This window comes from Meleagris gallopavo, chromosome 3 (assembly GCF_905368555.1).
Source record: "Meleagris gallopavo chromosome 3, MGAL_WU_HG_1.1, whole genome shotgun sequence".
In the NCBI taxonomy this organism is placed as follows: domain Eukaryota; kingdom Metazoa; phylum Chordata; class Aves; order Galliformes; family Phasianidae; genus Meleagris; species Meleagris gallopavo.
In genome coordinates this window covers 63,189,658-63,208,426 of record NC_139406.1, presented here as the reverse complement: position 1 = coordinate 63,208,426, position 18,769 = coordinate 63,189,658, and positions in this window count along the sequence as shown.

Sequence of the window (18,769 nt, the reverse complement as noted above, 5' to 3'; positions counted from 1 at the left end):
TTCTGGGACTAGGATTGGATTCACCCACACCTAGGCTCCTTACCTTAGTGGTTCAGGGTGTCTTGGAACCACGAGGGTCCACTCTCAACCTTGCACCTCAACAAGAGGGTCACCTACATGAGTGTATGTACTCTGCCCTCTGTACAGTTAATAATCAAGTGTATCCAGACATCTCTAATCTTGTTAAGTCGCTGCCTTATTTACAATTAAACTTTGTGAAATCACTATATTGTATCTGTATTATATCGATAAATACAGTCTAGCTTCCCTTGCATGAGTACAGCGTAGTGTAGTTGTTTCAATCCATGATGAGTAGTCTTTCAGAAAGTAACAGAAGAGGATTAGATTTTAATCTCCACTACAGTTATGAAGAAAACGTGTAGTCATTCTGTTTCTCACCATTGCTACCTTTCCAGCAAAGACAAAATGGATGACTTATATGGGCTCGTGCTTAATTACGCCTCCCTATTTGTCTTTACCACAAAGAACAGCTCTGAAGCATGAACTCTCCTACTTTTTCAGAAGGAACAGTGAAGAGGAAGTCAACATAGATTACTTAATGCTTAAAACAAGCAAGTAAAGAGGAGAGGTTTGTGAAGACTCTCAGAAAGGCCAGCACATTCATCAGTGACATATATGTGTGAAGGGGCAGCAAGGAAATGTGCCCACAGGATTGGGTAATACTAAACTCTGCCTCAATAGAAATTTGGATAAACAGCTGAAAAATTGTTTGACTTAGATTATCTAAAATCCAGAATGCTCCTAGTACTAGTAATATAAAAGGAGAGAGAGGCTGAGGCCAGCTACTTGGATTTTCTTGGGCAAAAGTTATCAGCATAGCAATGTCTTCTTGTCAGTGTGAACATGAAAAGAAAAGAACTGAATCTTCTCAGATACTGAAGCTGGCATAGATGGTACTGGAGAAATTATTTCATCACTGCATCGAATACTTCAGATCACACAAATATATCCAATCTGGAATATTGCTGTAAATTATCAGAAAAACCCTAACTCTTCTTTATTATAAGATTCAAGCCAGTCACACAAACGTGCCATTCCAGAAAACAGCAGGGAAAAAAAAAAGTAAATGGTTGTTTGGTAGATAATGCACTCAGTGTTAAGCCCAGGCTCAGTTTTGGGTGGATGATAACTGGCCTTGTTTAGTTTGGAGAAGAGAAGGTCTCTGGGGAGACCTCATTATGGCCTTCCAGTATTTGAAGGGAGCACATAAACAGGAGGGGGAATGGCTGTTTACATGGGCTGATAGTGATAGGACAAGGGGGAATGGTTTTAAACTGAGACAGGGGAGGTTTAGATATTAGGAGGAAGTTTTTCACACAGAGGGTGGTGACACATTGGAACAGGTTGCACAAGGAGGCTGTGGATGCCCCATCCCTGGAGGCATTCAAGGCCAGGCTGGATGTGGCTCTGGGCAGCCTGGTCTGGTTGTTGGTAACCTTGCACATAGCAGAGGAGTTGAAACTAGATGATCTTTGATGGATGGAAAAGTTTTACTGCAAGAAGTATGTATTACTTCACATGAACCTAACTGACTTTTCAATAAACTAAGCAATACTTGTATAAATAACTTAATGTATAGTAATGCATGTACATTGAACATAAGGAAAGCAGCAGAGCTGATTAAAAGAGCTTCTGGTCTCCAGCCTTCAACCCTAATGCTTGTGTCTTGCCTCCATGCTGATCTGCCAGCAGGAAACACCGTGATTTGAGTCAGGGGGACAATCTGGAAGAAAAATGTGAAAACTTTAAAACATTGAAATGCACCAGAGGACAGAACTGTCCAACACGCAGGTAGAGCTGCATGTCCATAGATTGAGTTGTTCTCTCCCTGTTGAGGTAGAAACTTTTTTTCCACAAGCCATTAATTCAGCACAACACAAAAGCACTGATACATTTACAGTGCTTTAGGAGCTTATTAAGACCTTTGTTTCATAAGGTTTTGAAGAAAGAATGAAAGAAATATTGAACATGCTCCATTATTCCAAGGCCAGGCCTGTCTTGTACTCTTTTGTCAAGATGGCTGAACAATGACATCCTACAAAGGATATGTTATTCCAGAAAAACACTTCTTTATGTAAAATGCCTGTAAGAACAAGGTGAAGAAATCCTGTTGGAGTAGCAGAACTACACTAACAACAAGCAGTGCGATTCTGGCAGTTTGTCTGCAGGTCTATCCATGTCTTCTCATGTAGCAGTGCTGTTTAGTGACATGAAGATAGGTTGAATTGTATGACACTATTAACTTATACTGGAAATTAGAGATTAGAACGTACTATGGGATTTGTTCTGTTTTGGAAGGGAAAGGTAAATTTTATCATCTTTTCACTGGCTCCACAGAAACATATTTTCAGAATTATGTATCCAGTGTAACTGCTATTCTTCTATAAACATCACTCAGGAGTAAAATGATAACATAGCTATACTTTATATTTAGCTTGCTATCCTCTGGACGTAATAACTGAAATTGCAGGATTAAGCACCTACAGGGAGTTATGACAGATAGCAAAGCAGTATCATTCATGCTGCATGTGATCTGTAAAAAACTGACGTGTGTATATATCTACATTATATCTCTGTGTTCTTAGTATATATATGGAGTACCATGTTGGAAATCAGAGCACCAGACCTTGGTGGGATTTTTCTGTCTAAAGAAAGAAAAAAGATGAGATGGCTTGGCAGCTCTAAAGACTTACGGTAAGACAAGGTACTGCATCACTCTGCTCACTATGCCTCAAGAAAAACTGAAGTATATTCTGCTTAAAAAGAATATTTAGAGAGACACATATGGAGCATTAACATTAGATCATAATGATGACATTGGATATATTTAAGAACATCAATGAACTAACTCCTATTAAAGTCCTTGTATAAATTTAAAATGAGAGGCATGTTATTTTGAGAAAGAGGCTTTTCATGTGCTGGTCTCACAGTGCTGAGATACTTGGTTACGAGCAACTTCTAAAAATAGCATTTGTCTGAATTCATCTATGGAACATGCAGGAGACATCTGTACCTCTTTGCCACTAATATCAAATGCATTGCTTCTTCACCTAGAGATGCTGTGTAAATGCTTTCTATCTTATTTCCATTAAAACATGAGCAAAGTTAATATAAAGTGTTAGCTTTCTGCTAAAATGACTTGTTGTGATTGCTCAGAGAGTGACCCATGAGCAAAGAAGGGAGCAGTGAGGCAGCAGTGTGTGTCAGCCTTCAGCAGTTAACAGTGACGCTGCGGCTTGAGGCAGGTGAGCAGCCAACTCACACTGCCTTATGGGCAGACAGTGCATGATCTGTGCAAGGGAAATGCAGAATTCACACTGAAAGTCTCCTTCATGCCAAGGAATGCACTTGGAATAGCAGAACCCACATGTGTAGATATCTTAGATCAGGGCTACTCAAAACTCACTTCTTCTCAGATTACAATGCACAAATGTGTTGATTTTTATCTCCAAAACAATGTGTGTCAGTAAACTGCAAAGGGAAGGAAAAGATGTGGGAAATAGTGAAGAAATTCATAATTCAGTGTTCTTCCCCAGGAAATCCATACTTGCTCTCTAACCTTTAGAAATAAAAGTATGTATGTGTGTATCTACTATAACACGAGACACGGTGGTACCAATGAATGCAGTGAAAAGGCAGGAACTGTTTCACAACATACAACGGTAAGCTCAACAGTTACTGACAGGCACACAAGCAAGTTCTTGAAGCCCCTCACATTTGTTTGCCCTGTTATCCTTCTGGCTGATTTTTTTTCACTGGCTAAATTTTTTCAACAAGTCAAAAGATTTGTGGATCACAATAACAAACGACTGTCAACAAGAATGGATGACAATTTTGTATTTTATGACAACGTCTATTGACTGTTCAAGCAAGAGGGGGATTTAACATATTTTAAATGGAAAAAATAAATTTGAACGTATCAATCAAGTTTTTCTTCTACAACTTACAGCTTTTATGTACACCTCTGTACTTTCTGGGTAAATCATTTATGTTCTGTAAATCCAAATGAAGCATGATTGAATAAATTTCCATGAATGTAAATGACCCGCACTGATTCAGAACCACAACAACCACCCTTTCCATAAAAACTTTATGTAATGATGAAGTATTCTACCTGTCAGTACAACTGTCATTAAAAACACTGGGACACCAGCAAAGAGATTAAAAAGTAGATGTGAGTTTTCAAAGAAAGATCTCTGTGATTTCAGCAGAGGATAGAAAACTTTTATAACTAGCTGAAATTATTTATGAAATTCTTTGTTCTTCAAAAACATACCCTGTAACACATCCTGAAATCCTTTGGATATCGGTTTTGTGTTCTTTATGAGTAAGACCCTGTATGAGGCTGACTGTGCTTTATATTGTTTTTATTGTAATGCCAGCACACTATTCCAACAAGAACAGAGGATGCTGACAGATAGGATTATTTCAGATATATACTGGGGAAAGACTAGACCAGCATAGAAAATGGTGATAAAGCAGCCATTAAGGTGATTCTACATCACCCTCAGACATTAAACAAATAGTTAGAAGACTGGCATGTTAATGGAAAATTGTTTAAGTTAATAAAAAGAAAAGCTATTAAAAAACTCATAATGTCAAGAAATTCTTTAAGCTCTTTGTGATGGGAAACAGAATCACCCAGTGGAATGCAAACAAATGTTTCTGTCAGCTATAAAGAGATCTGGTCTCCATTACCAAGGCTGTCATGACATCTTGTATTTGTGAGGTGAATTTTTGAAGATATCAGGTGTGATTGTCAACACCATGTGACTCCTAACCAGCAGGTACCATCTGGATCAGCCAGATCTCCAAATCATCCATGCTGCTTTTGAGAGGAACAAATCTTGCTTCTTTAATCATGCTGCCTATCCAGCAGAAATTTTTGCTTCTGACCCACATAGGCGGTAACACGAAATTCTTGCGGCCAGAGACAAGTCTGATCATTGAGGGTGGCCTTCTGTCTTTTGGAATTCCATGTCTGCCTGAACTGATTGCAACACCAAGGATCCACAAAGCAAAGCAGTTAAGAATGCTCTTTTCTGAGGTATACAAATATCAGTGAGAGTTCGCAAATCTTTTAATTGGACATATATTTCATCACAGCCTAACAAAGTTAGAGAAGACACAAGTGATGACAGGAAAACATGCAGTGTTGTCCTTTAAGTTTTAACAAGCACTGCATTCCCTTCTTGTTTAATTTTTCAAGAGTCTTAACAGACCAAATGCCCCTTGTGACATTTACATTAGTCTGTTCCTGGAAATGAGGACGAGCACATAGACAGAAGTGGAAGAAATAGAGATTCTACATTCTCAAAAATTTAACGTTATTGTGGTGTTTACAATAAAACAACTAACTAAATAAATAGAACAAAAGCAAACAAACAAACAAACAAACAAACACATTACTACCACCACCAACAAAGCCCAATATCCAAACGACTGAAAATCATAGCTGTGTTTTTGATCTAGTGAATGTGCAACCATGGATTGACCGATCCAGGAGAACTCCCCCTGGGGAAGAAGCAGATTCAGTTTCCTGTGGCATGGGCCACCTAAACAGACTAATCCTGAAGTCACACAGACACGAGGTGGGATGCAAGTGAAACACAGGGAGTTGGCAGCTAGGGCCAGAGCACAAACTGCAGATGGAGGGTGAATTGTAGTGATTCTATTCTGTTTGGCAGCAGCTCACCGTCACATTGTTTAACTGTAACATAACACCACAACCTCAGCCCAAAAGGACACAATGCAAAAAATTACAACCTGTCTGCCATAAACACCTCTCTAAATTTCTAGAATTATATCACCACGTTTTGAAAAGCAGATTGCAGGAAGAGGAGAAGACTTGGAAAGAGCAAGAAGCAAAAAACATGCTCCTATCTTTCCCCGAACTGAAAACCTGGGACATCATCAAGCTTGCACATTTCTCCTTTTCACACTGCGTGGTGGGATGCTGTCATAATGCTAAATCTTAATACAAGCCAGTAACAATGGTGATCCAGTCTTCTCCTGATTCGAAACACAGAACTGCCTCTTTCACTGAAATGATCTATAAAAAAGCAGCAGCTTGATGAGCTCAGAGAACATCCATGTCCAGCTTTAGTGCAACAGATCCTGCATCTCATCTCACTGGTGTCTTGCTGTTTATACTACATAACAACAATAAAACACTTATATTTAATGACAAAAATGAAGGTCTTGGGGAATTTTTTGCATATGATTCTGAAATGCAGAAGGAAATAAGTGAAAAAATCCAGAAAACCACCTTTAAATATTAAAATAAAACATAAGCCTTAATGATATTTAAAAAAAAATTAAATGTTAGTCAATTTTAAAAGTGAACTCATCACCAGCTTCTGCACTGTGCCAACAGACTTTAAGGTTTGCTTTCCTTAAGACCCTGCTCCCAGTAATTATATACTGTCCTCTCTTTCAGACTTTCTGGGTTTCCAACTGCACATATGATAGCCATGCTTGAATTGGCCTTCCAGGTTGTTGTACAGCATTCTGTACACCACTGTCATGTTTCACACTCCTCTAACAGGCTGTTTCCAGTTACTCCAATTTATCACTCACAATAAATCACTTCATATTTCTAAGTATAGCTGTATTTTGATGAGGCCTTTTATGCCAACCACTTCTTCCTCTTTTCTTTTGCAAAGGAAGAGCAAAGTGCTCGAACCCCTCAACAAGAGGTACTCAACAATACAGCCGGCAGGTAAGCTGACAGGTTCCAGGATGGAGCAAGATGAGGGAAGAGAGCCTTATTCCCCCTTCCCATCTTCACAAGCACTTCTCAAACCTGAACAATCAGAGATAGCCTTGAGTGCCTTCCCCCACACTTTACCAGACAGAAGACAAAAACTTGGTCTTCTACCTATGATAACCCTAGTCTGATGTTCCCAAGGAATTCCCACACTGGGGTAGAGTTTCTGTTGCTGTCCATAAATGTAGGGTTAGATCCTGATGTGACCTTTGCACTCTGCTTTAAGGTAGCTGCAAGCCAAGATCAAGAACTGCTGTGGGATACTGGGATCAAACTTGGTCTGCGGTAGTGGTATTTGAGTGACTGGATGTTGGGTACTTTAGAGGCACCTTTCAAGTAATATATTCCATTTCTCTAGGAATCTTATCAGAGGACAGGTTATACACTTTTAACAGGCCCAGTAATCTTTTTGTTTTCATTGTTTTCTCCAGTTTCAAATAGCAAAGAGACTTTCATCCCATTGTACTTAGAAGCAACGAAGAGCCACTGTCACAAAATGACCTCTCCAGAGTGAAATCTGAAATTTCAGCGACTGTGTCCTAATTCACAGGCTGGTGAAACACATCCTTTGTGTGCATGCAGATATCCTAGTTTCTAACTTGCTTTTCTGTTCTGCTGTACATGCTGTTGCAGTGGCATTGTTTGCAATTGGGACATGGAGTAAAGTTGGAGAAAAATAATAGAAAACAGATTCTCATTGAAACAAGTAATTACATCATTTCCTCAGATAACATTTCAGCAAAATACTGTAAATTCATTATTTTCTCATGAAAATATTTGCATGATATCGATGTTGTACCTCTGACCCATAAAAACTATTTTTACATTAAAAGAGGATATTAATTTTTCCTGGCATCAGCTATTTCTAGAACTCTTTAGAAGAGCTATCAAGTTCTGCTTGTCTGCTTCTTGGGGCCTAGCTTCAAAAGTCATCTATTGCAAGATCTTGTACTTTCGAAACCTCTTACATGACTCCACTAGCAGCCAGGATTGTGAGGGAAAAAAACACAAATACAAACATGTACAGTATATTACTGTGTTTGGATACTTCTCGCAACACCATGAAAAAAATTCATTCATTAAAATTTACTTTTAGAAGTATTGTAAGCTCATTTTATTTCTTTTAACGTGAGCCAGAATCCTTATCACTCTGATGGCTTTCTTGCTAACCCAGGCAGACACACTTGATTGACTTGAAGTGGATGCTTGTTGGGAAATACGTGATTCTGCTTTTGCCTGAGGAGCTGTCAAGCCTCTTGATAGCAGATTCACCAAAAATGAGCTTTTCAAATGCTTAGCTACTTCTTTGGCAATCCTCTGAATGTATGAAAAAATCATACAGAATTATGGAGAACATTGCTCTCTATAACTACCTGAAGGGAGGTTGTAGTAAGCAGGGGGTCGACCTCTTCTCTCATGTAACTCTCATGAACAGCCTTAATTGTGCCAGGGAAGATTCAGGCTGGATGTTAGGAAATACTACTTCTCTGAAAGAGTGGTCAGGCACTGGAATGTGCTGCCCAAGGAGGTGGAGGATTCACCGACCCTGGAGGTGTTCAAGGAACGTTTGGATTTGTGTTGAGGGACATGGTTTAGTAAGAACTATTGGTGAGAGGTGGACGGTTGGACTGGATGATCTTGTAGGTCTTTTCCAACCTTGGAGATTCTGTGATGCTATGATTATGATAAGAAGTGGAAATTACTTGGCTACGTTGGTGCTGCTTACAACATTAAAATGTAAATTCAAATTATCTGAATCATGATAGCCACTGAGCCTGCAGGGGAGCCTAAATGTAACACCTGCAGCTCAATGGCATGAGAAATTTTTCTCTGTATGTAAGTAAATAATGTGACTGTGATAAGGTCTCACAATGCTTTATTGTTCTTTTCTGATCAGTTTAGTGCCATTAAAGTTTTGGCCCCTGCTCATATGCTAGAAAACTCATTCTTATAAGAACTTACTGTTCAGTTTCCTGAATGCATATTTTCAGATCAATATTATGGGAGCAGTTCCTGTACTTTGGGAGAAAAATAGACATGAGTGTAGTATCTGCAGTCCACTGTTCTGCACAGATCAGACAAGTTTTAATAGCATTTATGACAGAATTATGTAGGAAAAGACACAGAGGACCATAGGATCATTTGGGTGGGAAGGGACCCTTAAAGGTCATCTAGTCCAACTCCCCTGCAATGAATAGGGACACCTACACCTCCGTCAGTTGCTCAGAGCCCCATCCAGCTTGACCTGGAGTATCTCCAGGGACGACTCACACCTTCATTCAAAGACAAGAACAGCTCCTAACTCCTCTGTGAACTGCCATTTTTTTCAAAGCAAAAATGCTATTGACTTAAAAACATTCTGCCTACCCCAAACTTTCATTTCCTCCATGCCAGCAAAAATCTTTGCTCTGCATGCTTGGGAGAAGTGAACATACACTAATCCTTGTCTGAGATGGAGCATTCATGCCTTTTCTTTTAGGGGTAATTAGGATTGTTGTCTGATCATTGGTACTTTTATTATCACTTGGCAAATTGCAACTGTTTTGAAGTGCTCCAATTTATTTATTCTTTCTCGTTAAATGTAGAGCTCAGGAAGAGTCTTGCATGAAGCCAGAGTATCAGAAAGCACTGGGAACACAAAAGACCTCACCGCAGCAAAAGGACTCGCTTTTTCTACAGCTTTCCTCAGCACTCCCTGCACACATTCCCTGGCAAAGTGCTCTCTCCTGATGTTTCCAGCCCCCAGGTGCCTCAGGTGGCACATGGGTGTGTTCTGGGAGCAGTGTGAGGTGATGGGTGCAGAGCACTGACAGCTTGGGCTGATTAAAGCAGGTTCGTGGTAGAATAGATACTGCAGAAAAATGTGGAGGTTTACTGGGCAAGATGGGAAATGAGGCCAAGAAAAATGAAAATGGAAAGCAAATGGGAACAATATATAGGAGAGAAGATAAAGACATTAAATCAATAATAAGATTTTATCTTTTCCATCCAGCAACACTTAGTTATCAGACACCACTGCAAACTAAAATTAATCACCTGAGTTAAAGCACTGCATAGCCAGGAAGTGCCCCACTGACATGGTGGCATTCCTAACAAGATTCTTACAGAATCATTACCTTGTGATTTTCTACTTTACTGGTTTGATACCACAGGCTGTGGTGCACCCCCCTGAAACCTAGAACCACTCAGCAGTATAAATGTTGCTAGAAACTTCCTTAATGGTGACACTTTGCAAAATGTCCAGACTTTAGTTGGAGGTGGGCAAGCAAATTTCTGGGAAAGTATGTCAAAGGGGTTCTGGAGTAGTGAACTGCTGGAGGGTTGAAATCATGGCCTGTAAAGCATGGGCCCTATGTGTTGCCTCATCGTGGCAAAAAGGTAATGCTTTCTTTGGAAATTATTAAGAAGGCATGCCTTCCCAGTAAATGATCCTCACAAGTTGCTTTTGAACAATAATACATTTAGCATAAGAATTTAGACTCTGGAGTAACTGAACTTTATGAGGTTGGCTTCGTTTCACTGTGGAACTCTTAGCTTAGAGCATTTCAGAGTTCTGGCTTTGTAAACACATCTGTGAACAAACTTGCCAAAAATAGAAGTGAGATGCCACTCCATGTTTTCTTAAATTATTTTCTATCACTAAGTGTTTCAAGAATCTTTCTGCCATAGCAACGAAAGAAAAAGGCTTGCTTATTAGATTTTATATGTCACAGAGGGGAAATAAAACCAAACAAATATTATGCTGCACATCAAACCATGCACATACCCAGCATATTAAATAGGGAAAAAATCTAATAAAGCTGGATTCTCTCTCATGAAACAGAGAAGCAAAATTGTTAGAGATACTGGCCAGATATTCAGATTCAGCCATCCAAGGCTATCCCTGGGAGGCCTATGCATTCAAGCAGGACAGTTATTCGGAATAGGAGTGTATAAGATAAATGTTGTACTCATGACAGAAATAGGTGTTGTATGAAAGTCTGAAATAGAGATTTTTCCATTGTCATTAGGTGTTAGAACACATTCCTAGTGTTCTAAGAGTTTCTTCAGCAAATAAGTGCTTCCAGTGGCTTTGATGCCATTCTACCTAGCAATTACAGTCTCACTGTACAAATAGTGCTCTATATGCAGTATCATTACATTATACACTTTAAAACTGTGGATGGACTCCCTGGGTTCTATTAGTCAGGCTTTTTGAGAAGGTTGCTCAAGAACTTTAAGATAAGAATGTATTTCCAAAGATATTCTAAAAATCACTTGGGAAATTTATTTAAAGGCAATGAAATAACAGGTTTAAAAAATTTTAATGTCAGCTTATGGTTTGTGATGTGCCTCAAACCTGCAAGCTTTTTAGATTTAGTCTTACCACTGTAATTGTCAAAATTAATTTTCACTAATCGCTAAGTTTTCTAGCTGGTACAGCAGTCTTCCCACTAACATCACTGCAATCTTCACCCTCCTGCTCTTCATCTAGCAACTAATTTTAGTTTGAAAGAACTGATACCAGTTTTAAGAGGAACCCCATATAATCATCAGTAGGAAGCAGGAGCATACACAGACAGGTTTATAAAAAGGAGGAGGAACCTTTTCCCATTTGCCCACAGGTCACAGATTTTCTTTTACTAAAACTGGAGATAATAATACTTATCATCTACCTTACAGGTGAAGTAATAAGTAGTAGCTAACTGCTGAAATAATGTCCTCAAAAGCTATATGTTACTAGCATTCAGGTGAAGGAAAAAAATCTCTTCAGAGCGAGACATTAAGGGGTATAGAAACTTCATGGAAAGAAAACAATGGTCTGTATGATCAGAGAATGAAGTAGGGGACCTTACATACTGAGAACTCAGAGCTCCCACTGAAATACTATGATCCTTAGATGTTTAATATATTTTAAATTCAAGTCCAATAATCATGTATTTATAAGAAACAGCAGCAAGAGCATGTGGGAGGCAAAGAGCAACTTCTCCATTAGTAAAGAAAGATGTCTTTGTTACTCAAACTGTAAAAAGCAGAGTTAAACCTTCATTCATCTGAAATATAACACACTGACATCTTGCTATCTCTCTCAACAACTTAGGGGAGGAGGTTGTATGCTTTATTTCAACTTTTAGAAATGTGTTAGGCAGCTTTTTGCTAAGACAAATGTTCAGTACTTGGCAGAATAAGGCACGTTTCTAGATGCTTGAAAAGTTTGAAATTTCTGGTGGACATGGTAGTTTTCTGTGCCACCTAGGTTCACACTAAGCACATAATTATTTTTCTGTGTCCTGTCGTAGTCCACCATACATTTAAATGTGAATAACACATTGATGTCTGAATCCACAACTTGTTTGTGTTAACTTATTAACACATGGCAGCTAAAATTAAGAGTTCAGTGCCCCCTTACTAGTGGTGCCAGCAGGGGGAAACAGGGCACTGGTCATACAGACACGGACTGTTACCTGCATGAGAAAATTAAACACAAAGTTCTAGACACCACAATAATTTTTTAGGCTGATGGGTGGTGAACATGTGGTCATGTAGCTACTCTGATGCTTCTGTTCTTATGTGTTCTCAGGTTTTTCCAAAAACTTGTGCAAACGTTCAAGGATCAACTGAATCAGAGCCAATGCCAGAGTTTTCTTACAGTGTTCTGGGTTCCCAGAACAGCACTGTGAGCTGGCATGCTTGTGGGGAGTCTGTTATGGGTGGAAGCCATTCACACTTATGGAGCATAAAAGGTACTACCAAAGTCAAAGCACATGGTGTAGTAGTTGGTAAGAAATCTGTAAGAAAGGAGTGCAGATAGAGGAATGGAACAGACCACCTTCTCCTCTGCTCCTCAAAGCACGTTGCCCAGGAAGCTGTGGGTACACCATCCCAGCAAATGTTCAAGGTCAGGTTGCGTGGGGCCCTGGGCAGACTGATCTAGAGGGTGGCAGCCCTGCCCATGGCAGCGAGATTGGAATGGGTAGTCTTTAAGGTCCCTTCCAACCCAAGCCACCCTATGATGTTAAGTCTACTAAGAGGGAGGGCAGTCACAGTGTCTCTGTCACTGCTGCTTTCAAGAGAAGGAGTTTGTCACACATTCCCTTTATTTTAGTTTCCAGTAGTTAATATGAGTTATCAACTATAGAGCCAGATATATGAAATAAAACAAGCTGACTGTGGAAGAAATTCAACCTCTTATGCTTACTAAGGATGTAGCCAACATTATTCAGTGTCAGGATATGAATGTTGTAACACATTAGGTCAGATTTCTGGCACAATTTTTATGCACGGGTGGTTTCAGACATCAAAGGGAATTGCAATAGAGTTATTTCCACAGAAAGCAGTTTCTCTCGCCAGTTCCACACTGGCCTGAGTTACTGACATGTGCTACCCAATTGTTAGCCACATATGCAGTAGACATGCCTGAGTTACCCTCAACACCTGAGGAAAAAAAGTTGCATATTCTTTTAAAAAAAGATAAATAAAAAAGAGCTGTTTCCAGAGTAGCAGCCATGTAATGGATTTAGCTTGTCCTGAAAAAAAGGCAACAAGATTTGACAGAGGACTCTGCAGAGTACACACAGTATTGAAGACTTGCAGACTCGTTTTCATGTTTGTCAGCAGTTACACGCCTTTCATTTACTGCGCTGAAAATGCTTTGATGAGTAGCAGTCTGACAGTGGGAGTGAAGGGTTTGCAGTGTTACGTATCTTAATTATTAATTACAAATAAAGTCTGAGCCAGCTCTTTTTTGTTAACTCCTCTGTAGTTGTCTGTCATGATGATACACTCGCAGACTTAATTTATTTAGATCTACATGGATTTTGATAAACAGTAGGTAGATGCTGTTGCACGAGAAGGATAAGACGCTCATGAACAGCAAGCATTTAATAAACATCAGGTGTAGTACAAACAGTGTCTATAGAGCAAAGTTCAGGAATCAGAAAGAGCATAAATCCCAATGTATTTGAACTTCTTGGAAGACTGCAGTGGAATTATCCACATGAGCATTTAACTGAGAACCAAATAAGTGTAGCAGTCATGCTCCAGGGAGCATAAAGAATCAGTAATATCCTCACCAGTTTCAGCATGCCAGTCTGTCAATTGTCAGTATGGCAATTTTTAAACTCTAATATATTTTCCAAGAGAAGGACAAACCTAAAAGGGAGTTAAAATGTGTCACTTTGGAATGACATAGAGAAAGACTTGGTCTTAATTTTTGTTTTTGTTTATTAGCGCACAAAGAACATTTCTCAAGTTACTTACTGAACTCTGATGAACACCAAAAACAATGTTACAGATCTCAGTCCAAGCCAACTTGCTTTAACGATTTCTGTAACCACACTGAATTAAAAAAGACGAGTGTTTCCTTGCTTACTATTTACATTTGGTTCAGATAAACCTCCTAGAGAAATCTTCAGAAAACTTATCAATCTGATAACATCTTTCAATCTGATAACATCTTTCAATCTGCTGACAGAAAACAACAAGAAAAAATAGGGATTATTCTGATTCTTTCTTAAGGAAAAAAAGATAGCAAGGCAAAAAATAAAATAAAAAAGCCTCTCATTCCCTCCTAGCCAACTTTTTTGCTGGGGCCATGGGAGTAAATAGAATGATACAGAGAAGACACATTTCCATGGACTGAGCAGTTTAAATGTGCAAAAAGTATGCAGGTTGGGTGCTACCTTACCAGTGTCTATTTATGAACTGATGAAGTCAATATCCCCCTGCTACTGCCAGGAAGTGGTGGTGATGATGGTTTTTGCCTAGGTCTGTGATTTCTTTAGATATCTCCTTTGATCAGGTTCCTATAGGAATTATCTCTCTGTCTAGCTTGTATTCTGAGCCTTTCTCACACTGGATAGGCATAGTCTCTACATGCATGCTGTGAGGTCTATTTTACTCTCAGTTTATTCACTGCACAGATTATGTGATACTGCCGCAGCTCCCTCATGTTTTTGGCACTTGCCTGGGCTGATGCAGTGAATTCAGCTGCATTATAAGGGTGAAATCACACTTCATCAATACCCACTTTAAGGTTTTCTCATTTTACCGACCATATGCAAAACCAGTGTGGTCCAACTGCCAGCATGCAAGTCAGATATGGGTAGCTGGATGCTTCCCCTGCTTCACTGCTGTTTCCTCAGAGCAAGCAGAGAAGGGATTTTTGGCTCCCTGACACCAACAACTGGCTGCTTCTTGCTGAGCTTGCGAGCAGGCTGATGTGTAGTTAACCAGCCACTTTTACTCTGTGAGTAAAGAAAGCTCCAAATTCATCTCCTGATGCATGTCTCCATGCGTACACTCTTCTGGTTTCAGATCCAGGAGCTATCAAAGCTGCACCAGAAGACCTAAGGAAAGTGTTCTCATACAAGGATGTACCCTATTGCCAGAGGCATAGTTCTCAGTTCAGAGCTCTTCAGCCCAGAACATTTTCATTATTTCAGGCATTGATTTCAGGACCTTTTCTTTTTCTGATACAGAAATACTCTTCAGTCACTGATACAGAGGCACATAATCATCTAAAATTTGACAAATCTCAGATTATAATAGCTGCTATACTGGCAATTCTCTGACAAAGCATCATTTAACAACCTTTCAATTTCAATCAATCAATCAATCAGTTATTTTCTGTCAACTGTACTGTCAATGGTTATAAACTGTACTTATCTCACAACAGATTTAGCTTAAATTCTACTGATCATGCCCCAAGATCTACTTAATGTCTAAAGATTCAGTTATTTTAATCCTGAGATTACAAAAATCTACCCTTTATTCAGTCCTAGGTTCTAAGGCTTTCCGGTTTTTTTTTTTGCCCAGTCATTATTATTATTTAAATTTCATTTTCACTTGGTCTATTTCACAATTTGGTTGTTGGTAGGTTCCTAATTTCCCAATTTTAACACATTATTTGTGGATCTCTTTGTTCACATTTCCTAATAAATAAATAAATATATAATTCTGTGAATGTGATTTTTCCTCAGTAAAGACATTTCTAATTTTCTCTCCTCTGGGATAATTTGCTCTTCAGTCTAATTGATATTTCTTTTTCCTTTCATAATACCCTTCCTAGAGATCCTTCCTGCTCTATTACATGCTACCTTTTGAAGTCCAAGGTCCATAACAAATTTAAATGTGACCATTTTTAACTGAGCTTCAATCTTTACTTATTCCACTTTTCCCATCTTATTATCTTCCTATCTTACTACATTCCACTTTTCCCATCTTACTTATTATTCTTAATTATATTACTCATATTATTATTACTTATATTCTTGCTTATTCCAATTGTCCCATCTAAATTCTTCAAGGACCTCTCGTCTTCAAGGATGAGCTTATTTGTCAGCCTACCTGTGACTATTCCATTGACTTCCCTGAATGCATTTCTTTCCCTGGTTCAAACTGGGTCCAGTGAATCTATTGTGGGGTTCCCACACTTCCCACTAGATGAACTGGACACCATTCCTGCCTGCTCTCTCCCTTCCAAGACAGAAAACCAGAGGTATTTCTTCTCCTTGCTTACAACTCTTTATTACTGCTGTTTTTCTCTTTTTCTCTTCACCTTCACCACAGACAGTCAGTCAAGTCTGCCTATTCTTTCTCCTTCATCTTCAGCATATGGAAAGTTCATAAAGTCAAAATGTACCTTCTGTCCATACAGTAGAACACTTACTACTTTTTTATCCTTTTTCTTCCCCATCCTGCTATATCCTTCCATGCCAGTATTCTACCTTGTGGCTGGTGCTGGACTTTGTCAGAGACAGCAGAGCAGACTAGATTAATCATGTCTGATCCCTGCTTGAGGTAATTGCATCTTCCTTTTGAACATTTTTTTTTTTTAAATTTATGGGAGAATTTATGGAGCCTTTTTTTTTTTCTTTCTTTCTTTTTTTTTTTTTTCCCAGTAAAGATGCACCAATATAACGACTTTGGTTTTACTGAAAATAGTTTTGCTATTCATGGCTATAGACAGCTTAGAAGCAGCTCCAGAATGAAAGAAGTCTGCGGAAAAGTTGAAAACTAAAGGCACAGATAATGTATTTGTGTTTGGGCCGAATCCTCGAGAAAACTCCCATTAAACACACCTGCACAAGGAATGGAAGATTTTCCCCAATCAAGTTTTATAGGAAATCTAACCCCACCCAGAAAAAGAAAGTGTTTCCAGTCTTTGTTTCATATAATTATTTCTATCTGTCTTCTAGAACATGTGTGTTTCTTATGACTACAGTATATTCGGTTGTAGTTTAAACAGTGATAAGTATATTTATAGGTCTGTGTAAAACAAAATATTACTAGCATGTCAGCATTTGGTTGATCTTCACATTCTTGGCTTCAGAATGGTTTAAAATAAAACATACACACAAAGCAGGGTTGTTTTTTGGCTCCAGTTTCCTCATTTTTGCCCACAACAGACCTGGCAGATGTGGGATAGCTGGAATGTGCATATCTAACAATTCTCTTCTGTGCCATCATTTGAAGCTGTAGGAGTGCAGCTATTTGGCTGTAGCACGAACAGAGTGATGAATGTGATGAAATACAGATTTCATTTATGACCAGGGGATAAACGCTATTCAGGTCACAAAAACAGATTAGCGCATGGGGACAAAAAGTTCATGAAGAATTCTTTTTTGGAGGTGGAGGGAAGAGTACTAAAGAGCTGCAGTGATTAAACTGAAATGACTTGGTAGTTACTGGGAGTATATAAAAACAAATACAAAACAGGAACCACGAAAAGATGCAGGCTTCTTAATTGCTGTGGCCTTGGGATGGCCTTGCTGGAGAATCACAGCCTGATTAATCACGATAACACAGAAACTGGATTGCTTCACAGAAGATTTTACATTCGGAATTTTGTGGAAAAGTTTAAAACCATTTCAGGGGCCTCATACCCAAGACAAACCCAAAACAAATGAAAGGAAATCAGCTGTAAAAATGAATTACGAACCAAGACCTTCCTAGATGACTATTAAGCCTTGATCAGTTTGTAACAGATCAAAGAAAGTTCTTCCCATCATAGGCAAGACTCTTAGAGCAGAAACTGTGCTCTTACCAGAGCCAAACCCTTATCCTGAGTTCAGATGTAGATGCAAGCTTGATAAATGAATCTATTTTTAAAGTTGACCGCTCACAAATCTAAATGTGAGCAAAGGTGTTTTCAAGATGGATTCATAGCATATAATGCTCTGCATCTGTATGTTGGATCAACTTAAAAATATACGTTTAAAAAAAAATCACCAAACAAAAAACCCTACAAACCAAATAACACCAACCCCAAAAATAGAAAAACACTTATTACCATTTCAGAAATAGAAGGTCAATCTGCATTTTTTTGTGAAAATGAGTTCAGGAGGAGTTTTTCTTAGGTTAGAAAATCAGTAATAAACAGAGAGATATCTCATGGATCAGACAGGAACACCGCGGAGATCTTTATTTAAAAATAAACCTACTTTCCAGTACATCTATCAACTTTTTCTGCAGTTTGAATATTCCTTCCAGGAGGCCATATCTATACAGCATTTTCCACTGAGCAGTGGTCAGTGACTGGCAAGGCAGAGAAACTACAACTTTCCACGTAAGAAGCAGGGAAATGGGAAATACTTTCTGAAAAGCCTCCATTGTATCCCACGTAGATTCAAAAAGGGTGCGTCTTACTGGAAAAGCCTTCATGGGAGAGGGCAACCTGAGTGTGTGAGGTCCTTCTCACAGATGTCCAGGTGGGAAAAAGACTTGGCAGCTAATATTGGAATGATATGACCCAACAAAAGACAGGAGATAGAGATTTTCCTGCCACGCTGGAAAGTTCAAATACTGTTTTGCCTCTCATAAAAAACGCCGTGGAGCTGGGAGGGAAAGAGAGCAAGCCTTTGCTCCCTGTAGGAAGGTGGATGTGGGTGTGGAGAGGAGGGCAGAGGGCAAAGAGGAATGAAGGACTTTCAGCCTGTTCTGAACTTTCCTGCAGCCTTGGGCTCTCCCAAGAAGTTCTTTATCTCTGTCACAGCCACA